The following is a 23,870-nucleotide window of genomic DNA, read 5'->3' as shown; positions in this document are numbered from 1 at the left end:
CAGAACTGGCTCTGTGGAGTCGTCTGTGGAAATGCCGCTGTCGGAACACGCACACTCGATTGTTTACCAAAATATAGGCAGACGCGTTTTACCACGTCGTTCAGCATGCAGAGAGCTACGTCTGATCCGAAGAGACAACAGAAGTGCGTGTGCACGCACAGAAGAAAAACCCGACCAGGTCCCTTTATTTGAACGTGAAACAGCCGTCTGTACACTCGCAGACACGGGAACGTGCATCAATGCAGTCACACAGCCAACAGCTTTTGAGCACGGGCTCTGCTGGTTTTTGCACTTTTCAGGCACAATCCCGAAAGCCGTGCACACTGCAGTTCATTCACTAAATGTCTTCTAGGGAAGCATTTCTCCAGTCGATCTGCCGCTCAGCTTTCTTCTCGTGTTACTGAGAAATGTCAGCGCAGGGAATCCGTCTCTGTCGAGCACACGTCAATCCCTCTTCGGTTTTCCTTTGTTGACTCTGCCTAGATGATTTCCCTGGTCTCTCTTCACCGGAACAGTCGTGGCTGTGCTGTGTTACACACAGGCACAGCCAAGGCACATCAAGTGTCAAGAGACACACTCCGCTGAGCTCAACACTAGCACAGATGCACATGCGCGACGAAATCAGCACACAAGCTTGTGGAGAGAAAGACATGGACTCACACGCGTGGGGAGCGACGGATAGATACAGCAGGCGCCAGGAACACAGACAGACTTACAGGCACACTGTCCCCACACCAACAGGGACCGCTCTGTAGGTATCCTAGACGTTGATTATCGAACCAGCCACACTGACCTGCGCCAAACTCCCAGACATTTACAGGCAAGACACAATCTCTCCGACAAGCACACAAGTGTTCGCTCTCAGCTGTAGATCAGGGGCAAGCTTGCGCAGTGACGCCCTGTTGCACTTTCGCATTAAGGCATGATCTGTTTCGTTTCTCTTGTAGATCGGGTGCTGAGCGCCTTTCCTCAGGCCACTGTGAAGCATTTGCCATAGGTGAGAAGTAGCTTGGAGCAGCATTCAGTTCTGCCTACGACTGTCTTTGCTCCTTTACTAGCAGAGCTCCCGTGCATCTGTCCGCGTGAGAAATGCAGGACTGGGCAACGTCGTGCAACACTCGGAACCTTGCCAATAAACGACGCAGCTGTGCACTCACTCCAGCTTAAGCACGTGCCGCCCTGTGGCGAGACTCGGGTACTGCAGCGCACGACCGGTGGGAAGGACGCTGTTTAACCCGCAGGGTTCGCGGTCAGGTCTCTGCGTGTCAGTGTTCGTCCCCCCGACGGGGTCACGTGCCCATTTGTGTGAAAACGACATCCCTCCCTCGATGGCTCCTTAGAAGCGTTAATCCCAATCCTCGTTTTTTTTGGCAGCGGTGGATCTGTGACCTCGCGGGAAGCCCAGGCTGCTGCACAGAGCTCGTCGGGAGTCGGAGCTGTGGAGGCGGGGCCTCGAGGAGCCAGAGCTGTGGCAGACGGACGGGGCGCGCTGCCCGGGGGCTGCGTCAGGCGGAGCCGAAGTGACCCCCAGCGGCAACGAGCGGGAGCCGCTCGGAGTTGGAGCAGCCGTTGGCTGGGCTGTCCCCGGGGAGCTGAGCGTGGGGAGCCCGGCCTCTCTCTCCCTCGGGGTTTAAACCCGTGCCCATTCGTGCCCTTCCCAGGGGCAGCAGCGACGCGGGGTCCCCCGGCTCTCCCGGGGCGGCCCCGCTGCGAGGGGGCACGGGCGAGGCGGCAGCGCCTCCTCGGTGCCGGGGGGCAGAGGGGAGAGAGACCTGCCGGCCGGAGTTGGGGGGTGCACGGCCCCTCGGGCAGGGTGCTCCCGGTCTCTTGACCGCAGGCTGGGGCTGGCAGATGAGTTCAGGTGCTTTGGCCTGCTTTTTTGCCAGCGTCGCCTTCTCGGTGCCGTGAAGAAAATCCCGCGCGGTTGTTTCCGCTCGCTGCTCAGGAGATTCCGCGTCTGGGGCCGTGGACTGAGGAAGAACGTTTGCGAGTTGGAGGACGCTACAAAATATTCCCCGTGGAAGCCGGAGAAGAGGCAAATGGGCTGCCAGTGGAGCTGCGTTCCGTGCAGTCTTCAGTTTAGGACGTTCAGCTTGTCCTTCCAGAAAAGGAGCAGTCATTGGTAGGTCTGGGAGAGGCCATTAAGTGCGTGATCAGAATTGAAGCCAGATTGCACTCGACGTTGTTGCTGTCGGTCTTGGCTTTCGGTGGTTTCCCCACGGCTGCCTAGTGTTTGGGAGCGCGGAGGGGGCGTTTTTTCTTCCCCAAGGAGAGGCTGTGCTTAAAAAAGAATTTGTTTCCTCAGAGAAGTGCAAGTCCGTGTGTGTAAGCCAGCCAAAATCGCCAGCCTAGTCAAGTTCCGAGTGTGCGTCTGTCAGACGGCTGCTTGACGTTGCCGAGTTCCCAGCTGTGCAGTTGTACTGGCGAAAGGCAATGCAGGACGGAAGAGTTTTTTCTGCTGCGGGGACCCAGCCGCCCCCCTTTTCAGCGGAAAGCAGGGGAGCGCGGTTTATTGTTCCCTTTGCAACGCGGCTGCTGGCGCGGGAGGGCTGGGGGGCTGGAGGGGCGGAGCGCTGGTTGGCTGCCTAGGCACGTCAGTCGCCACTCTGTCCGCCTATCAGGTTGCCAGAGGGGCAGGCGTTGAGGTCTTCGTACTGCCCATGCCCCAAAGAGCGAGCACTACTAGGTGGAGAAAATGATGATTGGCGTGCCGCCAGCAGCCAATGATGTTGCCGAAGAGGCGGGCGTTGCGGTCTCCCTCCTGCGCATGCCCCAATCACGAGCGCTGCTAGGCGGCGAGAGAGGTGTTTGACGTGTCCTAGGCAGCCAACCGGGACGTGGCAAGGGGCGGGTGCTGCGGTCTCCCTACTGCGCATGCCAAAAGCACGAACGCCTCGCGGGGTTGGGGGGGTAACCGGGAAGGAGGCGACAGCCAGGGACCTCCCACCGTGGGGGACTTCGGGGCGCGGCGGGTGTCGGTGCCCGCGGAGCCCGGCGGGACGGCGGGAGAGCGCGAGGGGAACGGAGCGGCGAAAGAGGCGGCAGGTGAGTGCGGCCGCGGCGGGGGTGACCGTGCCGGTGGAACGGGGAGGGGCGGGATTTGCCGGCGCGGCGCGGAGGCGTTCGTCTCCGGTTCCCCCCCGCCGAGCTGGCGAAGCTGGCGGGAGGCGTGTGACCCTGCGGGCAGGTGCGCTGAAGGCTGGCGGTCTGGAGCCGTGTCTCCCTCCGGCGCAGCACCCGTGCCCGGTCCGGCGGTCCCTCCGGGAGCGGCGCAGCCCCCGTTAGTCGGGGGGACGTTGAAAAGCAGAGCTGGTGGCGTGGCGAGTGGGGCGCCGCTTCGGCGGGAGCTCGGGGCGAGGCGCGGCGGGTTCTGTGTCCTGTGGGCGCGGCTTTTGCGCCGCGGCTGTCTGTGTGCTAGACGCCCTGAGTCCTAAGAAGATGTATCTTTTAGGATTCGTTCTACAAGTCAAAGAGAGGAGCCGAATATGTGCTGAATGTTATAGTTAGAACTGATATTCTGTGAAGAAGTGAAGTGGTCTGAAAAAAAGACACATTTCTTAAAAGCTAGTGCAGAATTGTGTATCTTCACATGAATCGACTCAAACGTCCCCCCCGTAAATAAAACCCAGCTCCCCCCAGAAACAACATAGAAGAAACAAGCTAGCAGAGCTCCTGTGACAAAAGGAGGTCAGTATTTTTCCCTCAGTTTTTTCCTTATCTGAAGAAATCAAAGAGAATTTTAGATCGTATTTTTTCCGTCTAAATCAAGTGTTGGCGTAGACTTTTGTGTTCAGATAATCAACATTGTCTGTAAAGAATTGTTTAACAAAAACAAGCAGAAACCAAAACCAGGTTCAGACCTGTAAGAATCGTAGAATAATTTCATTTGTAAGAGACCATCTAGGGGGGTCATCTTGTTGAATTGCCTTCACAATGAGATCAGGTCACTGAATGCCTTGTCTACCGAAATTCTGAATATCGCCAAGGTTGGGGATTCCATGGGCTCCCCGGGAAGCTGGTGCTTAACCATTTGTGTCACCAAACATGCTAAAAAAATACCTCACTAGTTAGCTTTGTTTTACCATGAGAAGCTTTTGTTCTCTTCATAGGTGTTGCAACCATCATTATTGTGGGTGATGAAGGAGCTTCTGGGGTGGTTGGGATAGCACATTCATCCCAGCATGTTCTGATTGGAGAACCTTCAGGAAATTATAATGGGACTGCTCTTATTAGGTGAGTACATCACTCATTTATCCAAAACAGCTCTGTTTCAAAAGCTATGAGGCTCCACATTTGGCAAGAATTAATTGAATGCTGCATTTCATTATCACTTCTAAAATCATAAGTATTTTTAAAATTAGGTGTTTGTTTTTTAAGAAGGGCAGAACATACTAGGTAGGTGTCTTTTCAGTATTGCTGAGGAGCTTTAAATATGTCTTCCAATTATTTACAACATTGATTCATTAAAGGAAAGAGGATTCTAATCAAAGGAATAGGGGAAGGCAGTCAATTATATTTGAAGATGCTTTGTGCTTTTCAGGATTCAGTTCAGGATTGGTGCTTGAGCTGAAATTCGCTACATTGTTACGATGATCAGCATAACCAAAGCAGCACTGGGTCTTAGTTGAAACAAGATGCAATTCTTTCACTGCATTCAGTCAGCAGAAAACAAGATGAAGAAATCACAATGTTACCATACCTTCTAACAGAACTGGAGAAAAAGTATTACAACACTTTCCCTTAGTGAAACAGCAAATAGAAGCAAGAAAACAGATTCTCATGCTGCCCTGAGAATCCCAACAGACAAAGGGATGCTTTGTGCAGCACCAGTTTAGAACATGTAGTAGATCATGGTATAGACAATTTCTTGCCATGCTTCAGTTCACCGAGAATGTCATGAGTAGGATTAGCCTCTAGGTTTTTAGACAAGCAGCACACAGAACATTTCTCAAGTGATCTCATAGTACTATTCTTGTATCTTTCTGCCTTCAAAACCAAATTACCTCTGGGTGCTACCCGTAAGTCCCATTTCCCTTCTGTTTTGCATGTCTTATTTCCTGAAAAGCAGAAAGACAGCTCAGTTTTCAGCTGCCAACTTTGGGCTGTATGCACAAAGAAACTGTAAAGTGCTCTGGGTAAAAATAAAGCTCAAGATGCCTCCCAACACGGGGAAGTAAATCAGAACTGCAGACACGTTATTGCTCTGAAGAGGTTATGGTAAAGATCTTAATGGTGACTTAATAGATTAAAATTCAAGCTTCACAGTGCTGGTAACATTTCTTCCATGCACAACAATATCTATGCTTTATATCTCTGTATTTGGTATCAAATATTAAAGGTAGAAGATTAAATCTGTGTTTGCATTCTGCAGCCTGACACGTGGCCCAGGGATTTTTGGTGAAATCATAGTATATTGGAATATAACACCCCCTCATCACACAGAATTTATTGAGACCTCGGGGACCTTGACAATGAGAGACAGGCAGTGTGCAGCAGTGGTTCTAATACAGATACAAGAGATTTTACACCAGTAGCTATTTCAGGTTCTTCCTTTTATCTAGCCAGCATCTTGATTAGAAATTAGTTATACCTATCTACCTGGAAATGGTTAATTGGTTCTTATCCCTGGGCTGTCGATTATAACCGTCCTGAGGAGAAGCAGTGCTACACATTTGAATTAACTGGGATCAGTGATGGAGGACTCATAAATGAATCTAGCAGCACAGCAAATATTACCATGGCCGCCAGTGATTTTCCCTACGGAGAGTTTACATTTTCACGAGAAATATTGCTGACAACAGAAGAGGAAAAATGGGTATATGGTTAAAATTCCTTCTTACGTAAAATATCGATAGATATCAATATTGTCGGTAGATTTATACTTAACTTTAGGAAAAAAAAAAAGGCAGAGATTTATTCTGCATTTATCATAGCACAGTCCATCTGAGGCTTTGGGTGTTTTTAATACTCTGAGGAAGATGCCTGTCTGTTAAATTATGTGTATTCTGCACTTACTGCAGCAAATTGTTACCTGGCAGAACCGTTGAGAAGGTGCCTATAGAACAGTCTCAGAATGGTGACAGAAAAGCAAAGCCATTTTTTAAAGCAAATGTCCTCTCTCCCTCAGGTTAACATCACTGTTTTGCGTTCAAGGGGATCCTATGGCAAAGTGCGTCTTTGCTTCCAGAGAATAAATGGGACTGCAGAGGAGGGAGTTGATTTCACCCCCACAGTAAGGGAACTGTTATTTGAACCACATGAGGAGAGTAGAATGATTTCGGTTGAAATTCATGATGACGACTTTCCTGAAGGTCCTGAAGACTTTTCAGTGATGATTACCAAAGTGGAACTCCAAGGAAGGTCAAGATAAAATTAATTATAAGATAAAATTAATTAAAAGCAGGAGATCAAACTGTATTTGGAATCTGATCTACCTGCATAAAGGCACCGCTGGATTTCAGGTGTTTTACTGTAAAATTTCATATGGCAGCTATAATAGTAATAATAATACAAATTGGATGTATGGCAATCCAAATTCTTTCAACGTTAATTTTAAGATTTTGCTGATTAAGATTTATTAAAGCTGAAAGTCCATCCATTACATAGAAGTTGTCAAATCACATGAAACTCAAAGAAGAAGATAAAATGTGAAAGAAAAAGCGAAAGATCCACATTTCTGTGAAAAAACTGCCAGTTTTGCAGATACAGTTTGAAAAAGTGTGACCAAAAATCTTCAGTGGTAACTGTCAGAAAGTAAAAGTATTTGTGGTAATTGAAAATTGTCATACTTGCACTACAATACTTTTGCAAGATTTTTTTTTAATGTAATATTCCTTTTTATGTTCTTGCAAGTGGATTTGATTTCACCATAAAGGAAAATGATCTACAGATAGATCAACCCCCAGTAATAGGAAATATTTCCACAGTACGAGTCACTATAGCAAAAAGTGATAACGCAGAAGGCATCATAGAATTTGATCCACAGTATATCCTTCTACAGGGTAAGTTTACCAGAGGTTTTCACTGTGGTTTAGAGGATAAGCCTGTGGCTCTCTCACAAATTTTGAAATAAAATAACTTTTTTTCCCAATTTTTCCTGAAGTGCAAGAGGATGCTGGATTAATCATGATTCCTGTTGTGAGAAAGCGTGGAACGTATGGCAATATAACAGCCGATTTCCTTTCTCGAAGTATTTCTGCACTTCGGAACGTTGACTACATCATCCATAATGATTCTGTCATTTTTTATCATGGCCAGAACCAGACTTTTATCTATATCTCTATCATAGATGATGAAGAAAGGTAATTATTTTTTTCAGATATTTATTTACTAAGCTACTTCTGAGAAACCGTTTTTTAGCACGTGCCGTATGCCTATCAGCAGAGTTTGAATTGAAAAGCAAATTTCTGCAGCCCTGAAATATTTAAAGGGAGGGAAAAGAAGCTATGATTGGAGTTTCATAGTGCCTGTTAAATTTTATGCAAACAACTACATTCTTTTAACCTAGATTATCAGAAAGTTTGGGTGTTAATAGTACTGCTGTGAATAATAAAATATTTTGCTGATTGTTTTTTTTTTTTTTTTTTAATTTAGCACGTGTGGAAAATAAAACAATATTTTTATTTCAGATATCACCATTCTCTGCAAATGGGGGGAATCTTCTACTGTATGCTTACAGACATGACTTCTGTATATCTTTAAACAGATCCAGCTGGACGCATGGTTGAATGACAAATCATAATTTTAATTTTTTGTTCTTGTGTGTCTCAGAAGGTCTTTTTTTCTGTTTTTTTTTCCCATGCAGCGAATTTGCAGAGCAATTTGAAATCCAGCTGATGGGGGCCACTGGTGGAGCAGCCCTTGGGCTCCATCTACTGAGCCAGGTCACCATTGCCAAAAGCGACTCCCCCCAGGGCATCATCCGATTTCTCAGTCAAAGTCGAATTACTCTTCCCAGCCCCGATACACCGACAACAGTGTCGCTGGTGCTGGAAAGGACAGGAAAATTGTTTGGGGAGACACAGGTGGGCCCTGGTTCTCAAAAACGGAATGTTTTCCAGTGACAAGGCCAAAAATCTTCTTTTTTGCCGTCAGGGTCTTCCTTGTGACTGATTTCTAATGGGATAGTTGCAGCTTTTCATTAAGTGTGAATTCTGTATAGTTGCAGAAGAACAGAAAATATTGTTACTTTTTTGATCTTCTCTTTGTCCTCCTGCTTTTCTCCTTTTATTATGGTCTGGTGTACTTTATTTTGAACTATCTCCCAATCCCATTGAAAATATAGTTAATTTCATGCACCACCGCTAATTTAATTTAACTCAGTTGAATTACTTCCTGAAGCTGGTCAATTTATTTTTATTTTCAGTAAATTGTTTACTATGAGGCCTCTAGACTTTTTTTTAGTCTGTACGTATCACTGCCAAAGTGAAAGTATAAATATGAACCAAGATAAGGCTTCCACAGTCTGGGCAAATGATTGGAAAATTGACATTAAAGGCCATGAGCTACTGCTCTCCTCATGTGAAAATTGCCGTGGTCTTCTTTGACTTTTCCTAGAAGTCATTGAAGAAAACTGAAAAACAATTAAGTGTCAAAATAATCATTTTAAGATGCTGAATAGGACCCCTTCAAAAACAATCTAATTTGTGGGAAATTTTGAAAATATTCTAGCTTTTAATCAGCCTGAGGAAGTGTGAATCGTGATTTGAGGCATTAAAAACTTCTATTGCAGAAAATATTTGTCGTTTTCAGTCTTGATATCACACTTCCCAGGGAATGTTTCTGGTCAGGATACTTATTTGGTGAGCTTTTCCAAACAAATTGTGAAAGGAAGAGAAAAGTAAACTGGCCTGTGCATTTCCTGTTACGTGCTACAGAAACCTCAGTTTATTTTCTTTTCTGTAACTAATATCTAGAATTTAATAAAATGACATTGTGGCTAACTAGCACTTCAGAATTTCTATTTTTAATGTTTATTTTTCTCCAAAGGATTATCTATTTTCCCACATGTAATCAATTATTAATATGTTGTGTTCTGTAAAAAGAGCACATATTTAAATGTAGCTTGTTAGCAGATGCAAGAATTTTTATGTCGCTTGTGTTACTCTGTCACTTCCCCTGACCCGGGAGGCAGTTATAATATGTCACTACTGTAAATCTGAAACTGGTATCTTCCACAGATTAATTGGGACATCTTGGGACCCAATTCAGAAGAGCTTTTATCTCCCCTGAATAGTGACATGGGTGACCCTGTGAACGGATCATTCTATTTTGGAGAAGGGGAAGGAGGGCTGAGAACTATTAATCTACAAATCCATCCTCGTGAAGAAGTTGAAGTTCAGGAGATCTTCATTATTAGGCTGAGCCTTATGAAAGGTGAAGCAGAACTAGATCCTAAGGCAAACAGCATTACACTAATAGTAAGTCACTATTGCTTTTCTTTCTCTTGAGATCTCTGTTATTGGTATTTATCCTGCAAAGCTTTGAAGGGTAATCATAATGACTGAATAGCTTGTCATTTGCCTCTTTTTTTTTTGCCTCCCCTACTACATGGGTTTGATGGTCGTGGTCAATGGGTCAGAGTCCAGTTGAGGCCTGTATCTAGTGCAGTCCCTCAAGGGTCAGTACTGGGGCCTGTATTATTCAATATATTCATCAATGACTTGGATGAGGGAACAGAGTGACTGTCAGCAAGTTTGCTGATGACACCAAGCTGAGAAGAGTGGCTGACACTGGAAGCTGTGCTGCCATTGGGAGACCTGGACAGGCTGGAGAGTTGGGCAGGGAGAAATTTAATGAAATAGAACAAGGGCAAGTGTAGAGTCTTGTGTCTGGGCAGGAACAACCCCAGGTTCCAGTATAAGTTGGGAAATGACCTATTAGAGAGCAGACTCTCTCAGACTCTCTTCTAAATACTGATGTACTCTTGAGTCTTCTTAAGAGGAGAAAACTCAATAGGAAGAACTAATTGATACATTCCCTATAGCATCTAGCAATGAAAATCTCAATGTTTCAAACAAGAATACTATTCACTTTACATTTCTGATTGTTTAATTTTTTTTTATTCAATTACTTCCTTAAAGATACAGAAGTTTGGTGATCCCAACGGAATGGTACAGTTTGCTCCTGAATCGTTAACTGAGAAAAACTTCACAGAACCCTCTGCAGTGGAAGGGCCACAAAGTATTACACTGTTTGTCAGACGAATCCAGGGCACCATGGGAAACATAACGGTATTCTCACTCTCTTCCTAATCAACATTATAATCTGAAATAATCCTCCGTATCAATGCATGGAGGGAGATCTTATTCTGTGCCTTTCAATTGCGTATTTCTCAAATTTTGAAATGTCGCCTTTTAGACTGAGTTTAGCAAGGGCTCAGCTCTAGTAGTTGTGGTTTGTAGAGTCAGATTCAGTCTCCCCTGGTCAGTGAAAAAACCAGAAAAACAGCACTGGAGTGCTTGTCTTGCTTTCTCTCTCCCTCTGCTCCTGTGCTTTTGATGGGAGAACAGGAGAGACCAGACTTTCATAGTGAGCTTTCTTTGGGATCCTCACAATTTACTCTTTTTCAGCCATATGTAAAGGTAAGAATCAGACATTTTAGAATCATCACTTACATTGTCTTTACCTAAGGTTGTTTACAAGTCAGCATTTTCACAAGTACTCATTTATTAAAAAAAAAAAAAAAAAAAAAAATTAATAAAAGCATCTAATGTGTTTAATGAGAACTCTTCACACCTTTCTGTTGTGAGGAATTCTGGAAACTGGAAAAACAGCAAGGATATCTTGGTGTAAAAATAGAAATAATGTCAAGCAATTGTTCAGAGATTCCGTATAGTTTTACGTAGGTGTCGAGAAGATATACAAAGGTAATCTTTGCATTCACAGTACTGCTGGAAGAACAACACACCACTTTGTAAGATAGTCTATGTGCTTCTTTCTATGCATACTTAAACAAATTTTTATTTTACCCATTTAAACCCAACCTATTCCGTATGCAATCTATACTGAACCATGAATGTGAAAGTTTCTGACTCTGTGGGTGATATTGCCTTCATTTTGTGAATTTTCTAAATAAATTTCAGGTTTACTGGGAAATACGTCGTGAATCTGACATCACAGGTGACTTTCTTAGGACAGAGGGATCTGTTGTCATTGCTGACCAGGAGAGCACAGCTGAGATAATCATCTGCCTGTTACCTGACGATGTTCCAGCACTGGATGAGAACTATGTGGTGCAGCTGATTTCAGTAGAAGGTGGAGCAGATTTAGACCAAGAGAAAAGAATTTTGGAAATCAATGTGTTTGCAAATGATGACCCCTATGGAGTGTTCGCCCTGTACTCTGACCAGCAGTCAGTACTCGTAGAGAGGAACCTGGATCGTCGGTATGTTCAGATCAATGTAACTCGGCATGCTGGGGCATTTGGAGAAGCAATTGTTGAGTACCATATCACATCTCATTGTGAAGAAGCACTAAATGAGCCTGAGAATGAGGTGGGATACCTCACAATAAAAGACGGTGCCAGCTTTGGAGTGCAAAGAGTGCCAATAAGCAACCAGGTCTGTATTATCCTTTTAAGTCATGTGGTATCTATTGTTTCCATTTGTGTTCATCACAATACAAATGTGCTGGAATAAGGTACTAAACTCTCAATACTGTCCACTGTCAAGAAGCAGAAAAGAGAGTTTTGGTGTAATGAATTTCCTATTTATGGACTAGAAGTGGGTTCAAATATCACATTTTCAGGTAATAACTGCAAAATCACTCTATGCATGTGTTCAAATATCCAGTGTTTCCTTCCATCATTGCTTTGTGTTACTATCAGTTCAATATTTTGTTATTTTATGTATTCAAATATTCTTTCAATTTCTCTTTTGCATTGTAAATAGTGATGTGTTAGTGCTGACTCGTGAAGCAGCAGATAAATTTACCTGCATTTCCCAGTGTTCCCTGGTTGTTTACTATTATTATTATTACAGTCTTCCATCCACGCTTACATCCTTTTACATTTGTCTTGCATCTTATTAACCCTAAGAGTTAAAATCAAGCTGAGGCCCACTATGTTAGTTACAATTCATTAAAATGGCAATACATGCTCTATAAACTCATCTTTCAATTAACTGCTGGTAAATTACAATCACAATATTGCTGTTTTAACTGTGTTTCTTTATAGAAAGATAATCAACAAAACGCTTGACTTGAAAACACTGCTTTTTCATGCAAACAACAAAATCTGCTGATTTTTCTGCCACTTAACTCTTTGAACTGGTGGTTATCGTGTTTTCAGTGGAATTACATTTCCACCATTTTAATTACATTCTTCCTCTCAAAGGCGTTTATTGTACTGGGCTTGAATTTTACCCTGCAACTGACTAACGTAAGCCTGGTTGGGACAAGTGCCAAGGATGTGCCTAAAATATTAGGAAAAGTGAAGTCAGCCATTCTGCTTGTTCCTGAGGAAGCTGCCAATTCACAGGTCAGTAGACTGACTGCAGTGTAATTTTCTACCGCAGAAGGAAGGTACGCTTCATTACAAAAGGCAGCCGCTATAAGAATTCAGTTTGCTCCTTAAAGTTTTCATCATTGCAACCAATTTAATGACCGACAAGACTGTTCCAGTTACTACTTGTACTGTATATTGTCTTTTCTCTGAGACAAATTCATATAGAGATGTGTAAATGCAGTTTGAAAAGGTCTCTTCATCTATAAAATGTAAATAGCATAAATATGATGATTTACTTATACTTTTGTTTACATGAAGTGGAAGTTCTGAGACTTAGAGGAAAATAGCTAGTTCTGGACGATGTTATTCCTTTAAGTACAGCAGCCCCAAAGTAGATAAGAGCATGCATGCAGTATCATGTGCAAAAAGAAGTGGAGGTCGTGCTGGGTTTTAATGCAGTTGACAGTACCTTTGACTAATCACTGAGTGGGGAATTTTCCATTTGTCTGCTTTGTATGAGACAGAAAAAATATAATATACCTGTTCCAATATGGTCTATGTGCTACAGTTCCCTTTTTATGTGGCAAGCAAAGACAACAGCATGCTAAGTTTTTGTCTCTTAAATTTTATTGAAGTTTTTATGTAATGATTTTAATTCTCTTGACACACTGTTTTGTCTTTCAGTTTGTAATTGAACTTAATTCCAATGGTCTTTCTGTAAACATTGTTTACTACCATACATCCACTTATAATTTTAGAATGTGTGAATTATCTTTTCATTCCCATTTTTTGGTCAAAGAAAGAAAAGTACATCATACTATCAAGAATGTTTTTGTGAACAATGTAATGTGACAACAACTTACTTTCACTGGATAGACAAATAATACTTTATTTTAGACCTGTGTGTATCTGTATGGTACCACAGCCATTGCATGTGAGCATTAAGGGCAGGTTGGTTTGTTTTCCTTTTGAAAGACAGACACAAAATGCTATAGTCAGTGTTTTCAGTACCAAAATGTCATTCATACTGGTTCCTTTTTTTCCCTGATATCTAATTCTCAGAAGTCTTAAGATTTAGAAATGTTGAAGAGTTGTGAAGAAAGCATTTATATATATATATATACACAAACATATATAGACATGTACATACATATATTTATATGCTCGTGTAACTACTGTTAAGATGCCTACCTTACAAAATATAGTACTCTTTCATATATGTTATTGTCCACTTTTATTCCATTTTCTATAACAAAAGCCACTGTGTTTCCACAGGTTGGCTTTGAATCTGTGATTTTACGACTTACAGACATTATAGCAGGGACAGGCCAGGCTGTCATCACCAGAAAAGGAGCTTATGGCTCTGTCATCTTGAGCTGGATCTCAGAATACCCAGCAGACCTGATCACCGACTTTGCCTAGTCAGGCAATGTTACTCCTCTGTTTGGTGAGTAACAGTCTGAGGAAATAGCTACGAAAGTTGCAGAAGTGATGATACCACCTTTTAGTTATATATACCTCTGTATGCTTTCTCTATTAATAAGGAGTCATTAGATTGAAATGGTATGGTCTAATTTTTAGCTATAAGGGATGTGTTCATTTTATAAGCAAAAAAACCCTTCAACTTCATAGATACACGTCTGGGAGGCAGGCACGATGCTGTGGCCATGAAGGACAGCTTCATATAGGAAAGACCCTTATCCAGTTTTCTTCTTCTTAAATGGAGTGGAATTGTGATTAAAGTCTGTACTTTAGCGCATTCCCAGATAAAAAGAGGATTCCTATTGGATTATTTTGACTTTTGCTCTCTCTCACTCTCTCTTTCCTTCAGGTACTGTTGCATTTTCCTCTGGTGAGCAAAGTAAAGTGATTTCATTTCAGGCCACTCCAAGCCTAAATAAATGTGAGTCATTTGCCATCACTTTAACAGCAGCGCACAGCAATGTGTCTGGTGGGGCTCGCCTGAGGTAAGGATCCTACTTGTATTTTTGAGTCACACCAATGCCATAAGAATTATGACCTGTGTACAGATACAAAACTTATACAAATCCCTGTTGTTATTATTCTAGGCAGCTAGTAACTTGTAGTCCATTCTTTGATAAATTTGTATAGCTTGTCTCAGGTGAGAACAAAGTGATCTAAATCTGACCTGTTCAGAACTGAGGCTTTTATCCAACTCCAGTCTATTTCATAGGTGCCTAGAATAACGGAGACAGTCAAGAAAATGAAGATCAACAGTTTTAGCCGGGAAGCTGAAGACTGAAAGCAACTCTTAACAGTTTTCATTCGTGTCCCTAAAAATCCATATTTAGAAGGTCTTACATAACAAATTATTTATAATAAGAAAAATAAAACAAGAAATGTTCTGAAAATACCTAATTTATATAAAACCTCCTTTTTATTTTTTTAAAAAACCAAAACCATTACGTTTAATGTAGTTTTCCATCTCAGATAAGTTATCTATTCTTCAAGCTATTTTATTTTCATTCATCCTTAGCCATTGATAGCTAGAAGTGGTATAAAAAGAATGGACATGGAGTAACACCACGTATGGAGAAAGGTTTTGGCTTCGCTATGTTACAATTACAGTGGCAAATCTGAAGGAAGTCAGGAGTGAAATGGATGGATAAATCCTGAGATTGAGCCCTTCTCCTGGGCTTGTCTGTCCTGTGGACTGGTGTCCTCAGAGCCCCTATTTACCCTGTGAATCAAATACATTAAGTATGTGAGAATGACCTTTCCTAGAAAACTGAAGATGACATCCCATGGAGGGTAAAGGTGACTTTGAGGAGCTTTGGGCTCCCTTAGTGGTGGAAATGGTCTAGTTTTTTGACCAAAATCACTGTAATTTTAGTGCCATTTGATAGCCTCTAGCACTGAATAATAGATCAGTTCTGTAGACAGGTATAAGAGACAAGATTTAACAAAGAGTTTTGCCTCTATGCTTATTTTCTAATAAGAAAGGGATATATTTAATATGAATGAAGTAGAGCTTAAGTTTATATTGATCATAGGGCTCAGATCTGGAAAAAAAATTCCTGTGAGGGGGCAGTTAGTATTTCAAAGCCCCACTGTAAGTTTTAAAATAACTTCCTCTCGTTCTCTAGCTTCCTGGCTCTAACTGTAGATCTGTTAGGATCTGTCTATCCCTCAGTTTTCCTTTGAAATGGGAAGTTTGTTCTATAGATACAACTGGTATTACTCGGGGTGACTGTATTGTAATATATCTTCTTTCATTGTGTCCACAACAGAAAAACATCATACTTTCCTTTGCTTCTCCATTTTCTCAGGAAGACTTTATTTTATTTAAACTTTACTCTGTATCCTGTGCTGATTTGGGTGCATTGCATCTGAGGAGGGCTGTTCGATCCTATTATTACAAAATCATTTTTCAGGCAATCATGTTACATCTTGCTTTGGTATGGTTGCTATTTCTTCCCTCTGCTATTAGACATTTGTTTAATCCGCTTTCTTAGAGCCATCATTGATTGTTCACTGGCAATTATTCTGCTTTAATGTTTTACTTTTCTTCATGCGTCATATTTCCTCTGTCAACTTTGGTGTCCTTTCTGTTTCAGATCGGGTTTTACAACAGCTGAAATTGAGCCAATGGGGATCTTCCAGTTTGCTCTTAGCTCAAGGTCTGTTTCAGTTGAAGAAGGTGTTCGGACAGTCACACTACATGTCCAAAGATTGTTTGGTTTTCAAAGTAATCTCACTGACCGTTCCAGGAAGTGCCAAACCACTAGAGGACTTTGTACCCATCTACAATGGAGAGCTTATGTTTTTACATTTTCAGACAAATGCTGTGATAGAAATATCAATAATTGATGACTCTGTCTCTGAAATTGAGGAATTTTTTTTTGTAAATTTGACTTGTGTGGAAATTTTGGATGTTCAACCTGTGAATCTTGCCTGGAGTCCACGTCTGAATCCAGCTTTCAGTGTTGCAACAGTTAATATCCTCGCTAATGATATTCTTCATGGAATACTAAGTTTGGGGCCAGAGTTTATTTATGTTGAAGAAGATGTGAACAACAGTACCCCCAACACAGCGATACTTCGTATCAGAAGGACCAAGGGTTTTACTGGTGATGTTGAAGTAACCATTAAAACCTTTGGGGGAGTGAGTGCACAAAGTGGAGCAGATTCACATCCTTTTGGAAGCGTTTATGGAAGATCCAACTTCAGTTGGGCAATGGAAGGGGAAGATTTTGAGGAACAGTCAGTCTCTTTGACTTTGCTGGATGGACAAAGAGAAAGCAGGGTGTCCATAAAGATTTTTGACGATGATGAGCCTGAAGGACAGGAATTTTTTTATGTTTTCCTCTCAAATCCTGAATATGGAGCTCAGATTGTAGAAGGAAAAGATGAATATGGATTTGCTGCTTTTGCAACAGTAATTATTGCAGGTAATATTATTTCCCCGGGAAAATTAATAACAGTAAATAACTATGTTTTCATAGCAATTTTCATGTAAAGATTGGCAATCTATTTGACGATAAGCAGGGTATTCTATTGTGAAATCTTGAGTTTTCCAGAGCAGAAGAAGCATCTAATGTACAAAGCTACTACGCGTCCCTTAGCAACGTAGCTCAAAATACATTTAGAGATTATGCTTCTCTCTGTTCTTGCCCTGTTTTACTCTTTAAGGGAAAAGACTAATCTTGAGTAGTTTTTATGTAGCTCCAGTAGCATTGCAGGCATTTTAGATTTTTACTTTTGCCATTTTGTCACTTTTACATACAATGGGGTTTGTGCAAAGTATCAGTCTCTATATTGACATTCAGCATGCACTGGTAAGTAAAGCCATTGCTACCTGTAAAGGAGAAATCCTTTAGTAACAAGATTTAATGGGACACTGTGAAGACATTAGCTTCCCCTCATTAAACCTGGATTTTTTTTCCATACACTGCTGTTTTGCCAAAGATGTTTACATTCCCATGAGAACAGTGAAGTATTGTGCAGCTCCATACTTGCACACACGGAATTAAAGATGCAGAAGAAAAGCTGATGTGACAATTTGGAAAAATTAATGGGTTCAACAAGAGTATGAGTGGGACGAATAAGAAAGCTGTCCTTGGAAGCCCATCTTCATCCCGTACCCTACTATATCTGCTTTCAAAAATACTTATTCTACTGGTTAAAATAAAATTTAGAAATGCCAACATTTAAAGTTCTGGATAACTATGTAGTGTAAATTAAACCCAGAAATATTATAATAAATTTTCTCAAGGTGTCCCCAGATGATACTTTGTAGCATTGTTTTGATACCTATTTTAAACTTTTTTTAGTGGTTATTCACATGAAGGTTATAATTTAGTCTCAGCTTAACTTTCTTGCTTACTTTCATGGACTGTTTCCTCTATAGGAAGTGATCTCCAGAATGGCATTTTGGGATTTGTTCCAGAAGTACAAAGCGGTCTCGTACTTGATGGAGACTCGGAGAACAGAGAGGTGCTGCTGATTGTCACAAGGCAACCAAACAGGTGCAGGCAACGGCCGATTCGAATGTGCTTCCCACATGTTGTAACATGCTGTGTTGTTAACCACAGGAGCTGCTGTTAGTGGAAGAGTTTATCAAAGAGTTTTAAAATAAATCTGCCTTTCAGCTGCTTTAGTAACTTCTCAGAAGTTGATGAACTGGCTTTAAGTTGTGAATGTGATTAGGTCTGTCACTCTACTGTGATAAAGCAGACACAGGAAAAACAAGTATTTTCCAACTTACACTATAAGGCTACAAGTGTGAAAGATTTGCTTGAGTTAAAATATTTGCCCTGCTCGAGGTGTAATTCAAGTTCTCAACTCCCCGTGTAGTACAATGTAGGTATGAATACTAAAATGAGCAATTAAGAAGGCACCTGAGTGTCAGCACTATGATAATGTTTTCAGTCACACAGACACTATATTTTACTAATTAGCACATATATATATATATATATGTATATGTTGCACATTTATGTGTACTTTTAATCAAATATGCTCAAGTACTTCACGTTCCTTAAACTTAGAGGAAAGACAAATCCTACCTGGTTTTCCAGGCGAATGATTACTGTAGTATTAAGGAAGGTACACGGGCAACTCCCTTCCAAGAACCAGTGTCTCTTATGCAGCTAATGTCATGTTTTCTGAAATAAAAATTGAGAATAATCTAGCTCCGTGTAATTGCTTTATTTTCTTCCCGTGTGATGTTTTTGTGATCTAAACACATGTCAGGTGAAGGAATTTAAATTAAAAAAGAGAAGTTTTCATCCTACAGCAGTTTGTTCCCTGGTGATAAGCTTTGAATAATAACAGAAAACGTGTGTTACCTCCGTGGTTTATGTTTCCTAAAACAATAGTGATCTCCTTCAGTACATATATACTCTCGATTTGCTTATAGGGCTTTTGAAGACGTGAAGATCTTTTGGCGTGTGACCTTTAATAAAACAGGTGTTGTCCTTCTGAAAGATGGCGTGAACTTGGAGAATGAACTTGTATCCGTGGTGGGATCCACTACCTGCATGGCAGGTCAAACGTTGTGCAACATCTCCATTGAACTAAAGCCTGATAACGTAAGTAATTATTACTCATTTGTGTATAGCCCTGTGGTGTTGAATTGCAGCTTATCAAGACTGAAAAAAACCCTCTGATCTAGAGGAAGTGATGTGTGGGACACAGTCTGGAGATGGTAACTTGACATCTGCTCAGCTCCTCTGCAAATACATGTTTATTTACAGGCTTGTGCTGCGTCCATGGTGACTGCTAAAAACTTGGGAAGATGAGTATTTAATTTGAAGAGTAAAATGCAGATCTTTTATAGAACCATAAGAAAAAAGAATGGAGTTATCCCAGTGAGATGTGTATTCATTTGCTGCATTCTTATCCTCCACACAGTCAATTTTTAATCAGCTAAAGGACTTCTTAGGGTGTTTTATAGAAAGCATATCCTGCAACTAATAACACCTCATTCTACAAAAAAAGAAACAAAACGCTTTTATTGCAACAATTTTTACTGGAAACAAAAGGAAAAAATAATTTTGTTTGAACACCTGGTGCTTAGAACAGTCCCTTAAGAAAGGAAAGATTAATGTTTGTCATTCTTTCAGAGTGAAGAGTTTGAAATTTTCCGATAAACTATCTGAACCGTCAGGCTAGTGGCAAAGCTGAGGTCTGGGGAATGGAAAAAAAGACAATATGAGAAGGTTTCTACAGTTTTTCTGACTACACTTTAGAAAACAACGCAAGATTTAGGATGTGGGAAACAATCATTTCCCACTAGGGAACTGTGTGCATTCCCTTAGCTCAGAGGACTATTTTCCTTCTGCATCTTCAGATGTAATTTTTAAATTACAGAGCCAAGGAATAAAATATATGCATGAGTGGATCACAGGTGGCCTCGCTGAGCAAACTGGGATTTTGAACCTGTTTATTCCAGAGGAGTGTTATCATTATTTAATGACAGCGGACTGGCAGCGTTAGAAACATGCATTTATACCACATGAAGCACAAGCGTGTGCCACTCAAACAGGTGCTAATGGAAGGTTAGTTCCCTGTGGCGCTACAGTGAATTTGTGCCTGTCATCCATTAGTCAAGATCATTCCATCTAAATAATTACTTGATGACTACTCGATTAAAAATATATGCTGTTTAGCCCCCCCAAATATTCTTTAATTCTTCTTCCAGTTCTTCTTCCATAAAATAGCTTATAAATTAGCAACCAATACATTATGAAATGATGAAGTAATAAATGCATTCAATAAATATTTTACGTTTTTATGGCGTACGGTGTGACATCTAGCTTTTAGAAAGTTTTTGCTTGGTCAGTTGCACTGACTTCATTTGCTAAGAGCTGGATCCTGCTTTCCTAGAATTACAGTAGAATTTCCAAAAATCCAGACCAAGAACAAAAATCTATACTTGAAATCGTCTTCAATTACCAACTTTTTTTTATAATGCTGTTGTCTTGTAAAGAACTATGGAGTTTTTTTTTGCTGGTTTGCTGCTTCCTCAGTGCATCTAATAGGTTCAGATGCCATATTTCCAATTATTTATGGAATCTCAGGGATCGGATATCTATTTCTAAACATGTTATATCTGTAGTGTAGATAGAAAATCAAAGGTAGGGCAACACGTCATAGTGTAATTTAATATTGCTACCTTATTTTCAATAAACAGGCATTCAGTTTGTAGAAATTCCTAGACTAATTCTTTGGCATGTGAACGCTGAAATTCAATAGCCTGTATTTCCAGACTATTCAAAACTGTGGTTAGCAGAGTTCAATATTAAAATACAGTCAATATTAACTGAAGATTCAAAACTGCATACTCACTCTTCTATGGAATTTTTTACACAGGTAAGAAGGTGGGTACATGCCTTTTCATAAGGCAAAAATTAAGTGAAAGAGCAAATTCCTTACAAAATGTACAGCTGTGTAACTCCATAATCTGGAAAATTGAGCTCTTAAAGCATTTACCATCTTGTCTTATGGCAAATTTACAGTAACAATACGTGTAGTATACAAATAGCTGTTTTATTGCGGTAGAGTCCCAAGCAAAAATTCACGATGTCATTATTGCATGTGGCATTGCTGCAACATTATTATTTTTAGGATATATTAATACTTCCTTGCACTTACTGCACATTTCAAGAGGCATGCTTATGGTGTTAGTATCCATTGTGCATACAAAATAACGCAAACTTTTTAAAAACAAATAATTAATGGGTCTTATAATGACATGAAAATCATCCCTCCTTTACAGGTACCTGAATTTGAGACATATTTTTCTGTTGTGCTTTATGCTGTAAGCACAGGAGCTGCATTGAACAGCAGTGCCAGATTTGCTTTTATAACCATCCTTGAAAGTGACGCTCCTCATGGTTTAGTGTATTTTGCTGTGGGATCTCGTTTTGCTGTGGCTCACAAGAAGACAACTTTAATCAGCCTGCAAGTGCATAGAGATTCTAGTACATCGGTAACCACAGTGGTCAGCTCCAGCATGAAGGTAAAGCTTCTATTGCTGTTTTTATAATTTAACTTATTTTTTTGCTAGTAAATCGTTCATTCTGTAAAGTGAATCTGGCTGTAATTAGCATTTTTTTCAGGAAGCAGTCAAGCATTTGCTGGGTCCATATATTATAATTTTGTTTGTTTTCCACCAGTAAAAAGGCCTTGTTCACTCTTGTATTATCAAGAGTGATTTGTTTCATAGTACCTTTCAGTTACCTCAAAGACAACGGGCAGGCAGGCATTAAATACATTTCTTCCTTTGTCCTTAAGTTCTTGAAATACTCAAATTTTTGAGGCTTTTTTCTCTCAAATTAAGTTTTTATTATGTGTATGCCTGTCAAGATTCAGATGCCAACACACTTGCTGTTTTAGGTGAAAAATGTATTAATACATAGAGCACACTTAGGAAAAGAGAAGGAGCGCTTTCATCAGATTTTATTCCATTTTCTTGAAGTTCTAAACTAAAATTATCTGATTAAAAAATCTCACGTGCTTAAGTCTATTTTACCATCCCCTTTCATTTTTTTGGTTATGTTTACAGCTGTAACATCAGACACTTCTAACTTGGGACCCTTTTATCTCTAAATGACTACCTCATTATTAACTGACAGATTATGAAGATTCTCCTTTAGCAGAAGTAACACAACTGCAAAACCATGATTCCTTCCTTGATTTCAACGTCAAGGAACAGGCTGCAAGAGGGCTGTAATTCCATCAACCTTTACAATAAAATGCTTTGCATTCTATTGCTGTATTGGATGCATATTTATTTCAACTGCATGGGATTACGTGATATTTCCATCCATTTCTTATAGCTGACCAGTGCAATTTTTGTTCAATTGCGTGATAACAAATTTTCACATTCTTTCCAGCCAAAAGTTCACTATAATTTAGATGTTAAATGCAGAAGAAATTGCTACTGTCCAGTGTATATTTAGGCTGAAATATAGGGAGCATTTCTTTACCTGTTTTTAATTTTTATATAGCAACCGGATATTTTTAGGTTATGAGTGTGCATGAGCACACACCAAATTATTGGTGCTCTTGGTACCTGTAAAAATAAGAAGCCGTGGCAGACAGGAAACAGATGTTTATCTCATTTCTACAAAGGTTTCTTAAACAATGCTCTTGCCACTGGTGCTTTTATTACCACTTATTGCTCCATTTCCTAGTTCTCGATTGGAAGGGGTAAACAAAAGGAAACTTCTTACTGAAATTTGCACGGATTATGTGATTTTGTTCTAGAGCAATTTTGAAAGAGATACACACTGCATCGATTTACTAAGTTCTCTCAACTCAAAAAAACCTCTGATTTATTCCATAAGTAAACTCTACTAATTAAAGCAAAATGTTTTCAAAAGCAGTCTAGTATTTCACAAATAAACATCTTTGCTTAATAGTCAGTTTCCACTTAAGGAAAGTTTGTTATATTACGAGATATAATACCAGGGTTATGGCAACTGACAAAACTAGTAAGGACATGAAGAATCTGCAGACCTCATGGAAGGTGAAAAGAGTGCTACTTCACAGAAGAAATGAGGCCCTATAGCATTCCTAGGTATCTTTACTGGGACTAAAAATATCATGAACTGATATTAATTTGGGCACAGGTTTCCAGAGTGGTTTATTTTTTTCCTTTTGTTTAGTTTTTATGTATCTGTAATGCCTGTCTGTACCCTGAACCGAGGGAATTTCATGCTACAGACCTAAACTTACATTGTGCCCTCTGGAATTCACCTTACAGATGTGCTAACGTTTCTGTAACATCTGTTCACCCAGAAAAAGCTTTGTGATTTTTGTTTTGCAAAAGAACGAGAGGGATCCTGTACACTATCGACAATATATATAATTCTTTCCCTGGGTAGTCAGTGATTACAGGTGACAGATTGCTACTTCAGGGAGATATTTCATTGAAGGTAATTGTTATATAATTCTTAACTGCATTTTGAAAGAGGGTTTCTTTTTTTACACACTTAAATTTTACCCATTTACAACAGGAGTTCTACAGCAGCTGTTTTTGACGATTGTATCTATCATAATGTTACCCCAAACTCTTCTGATTTGTTTTAAGGAGCTACAGAAACCTGAACCTATTGGCCGGACCTTCATATCTCCAGCTGTGGCAGGACAAGATTTTGCCAGATCTGAGGGTTTATTGACTTTTGAACCTGGACAGAGAAATATGTTCCTGGATGTGACCCTGACTCCAAAGACAGGATCTTTAAACCCATTTCCAAAGCGTTTCCAGGTTGTACTTTCTAATCCCACAGGCGGTGCCAGGGTAGATGACGTGTATGGCATTGCTAACGTCACCATTGTGTCAGATTTGGACTCCTTGCCAGTTTGGGGGCTCATTGATCAACTCCGTCAGCCTCTTGATGACACCATCTTACACAGAGTCCTCCAGAATCTGAATGTCAAAGTGGCTACAGAA

This window comes from Nesoenas mayeri (assembly GCF_963082525.1).
Source record: "Nesoenas mayeri genome assembly, contig: SCAFFOLD_43, whole genome shotgun sequence".
NCBI classification, from domain to species: Eukaryota; Metazoa; Chordata; class Aves; order Columbiformes; family Columbidae; genus Nesoenas; species Nesoenas mayeri.
The sequence above is the reverse complement of the archived record's forward strand: the minus strand, read 5'-3'. Positions refer to the sequence as shown.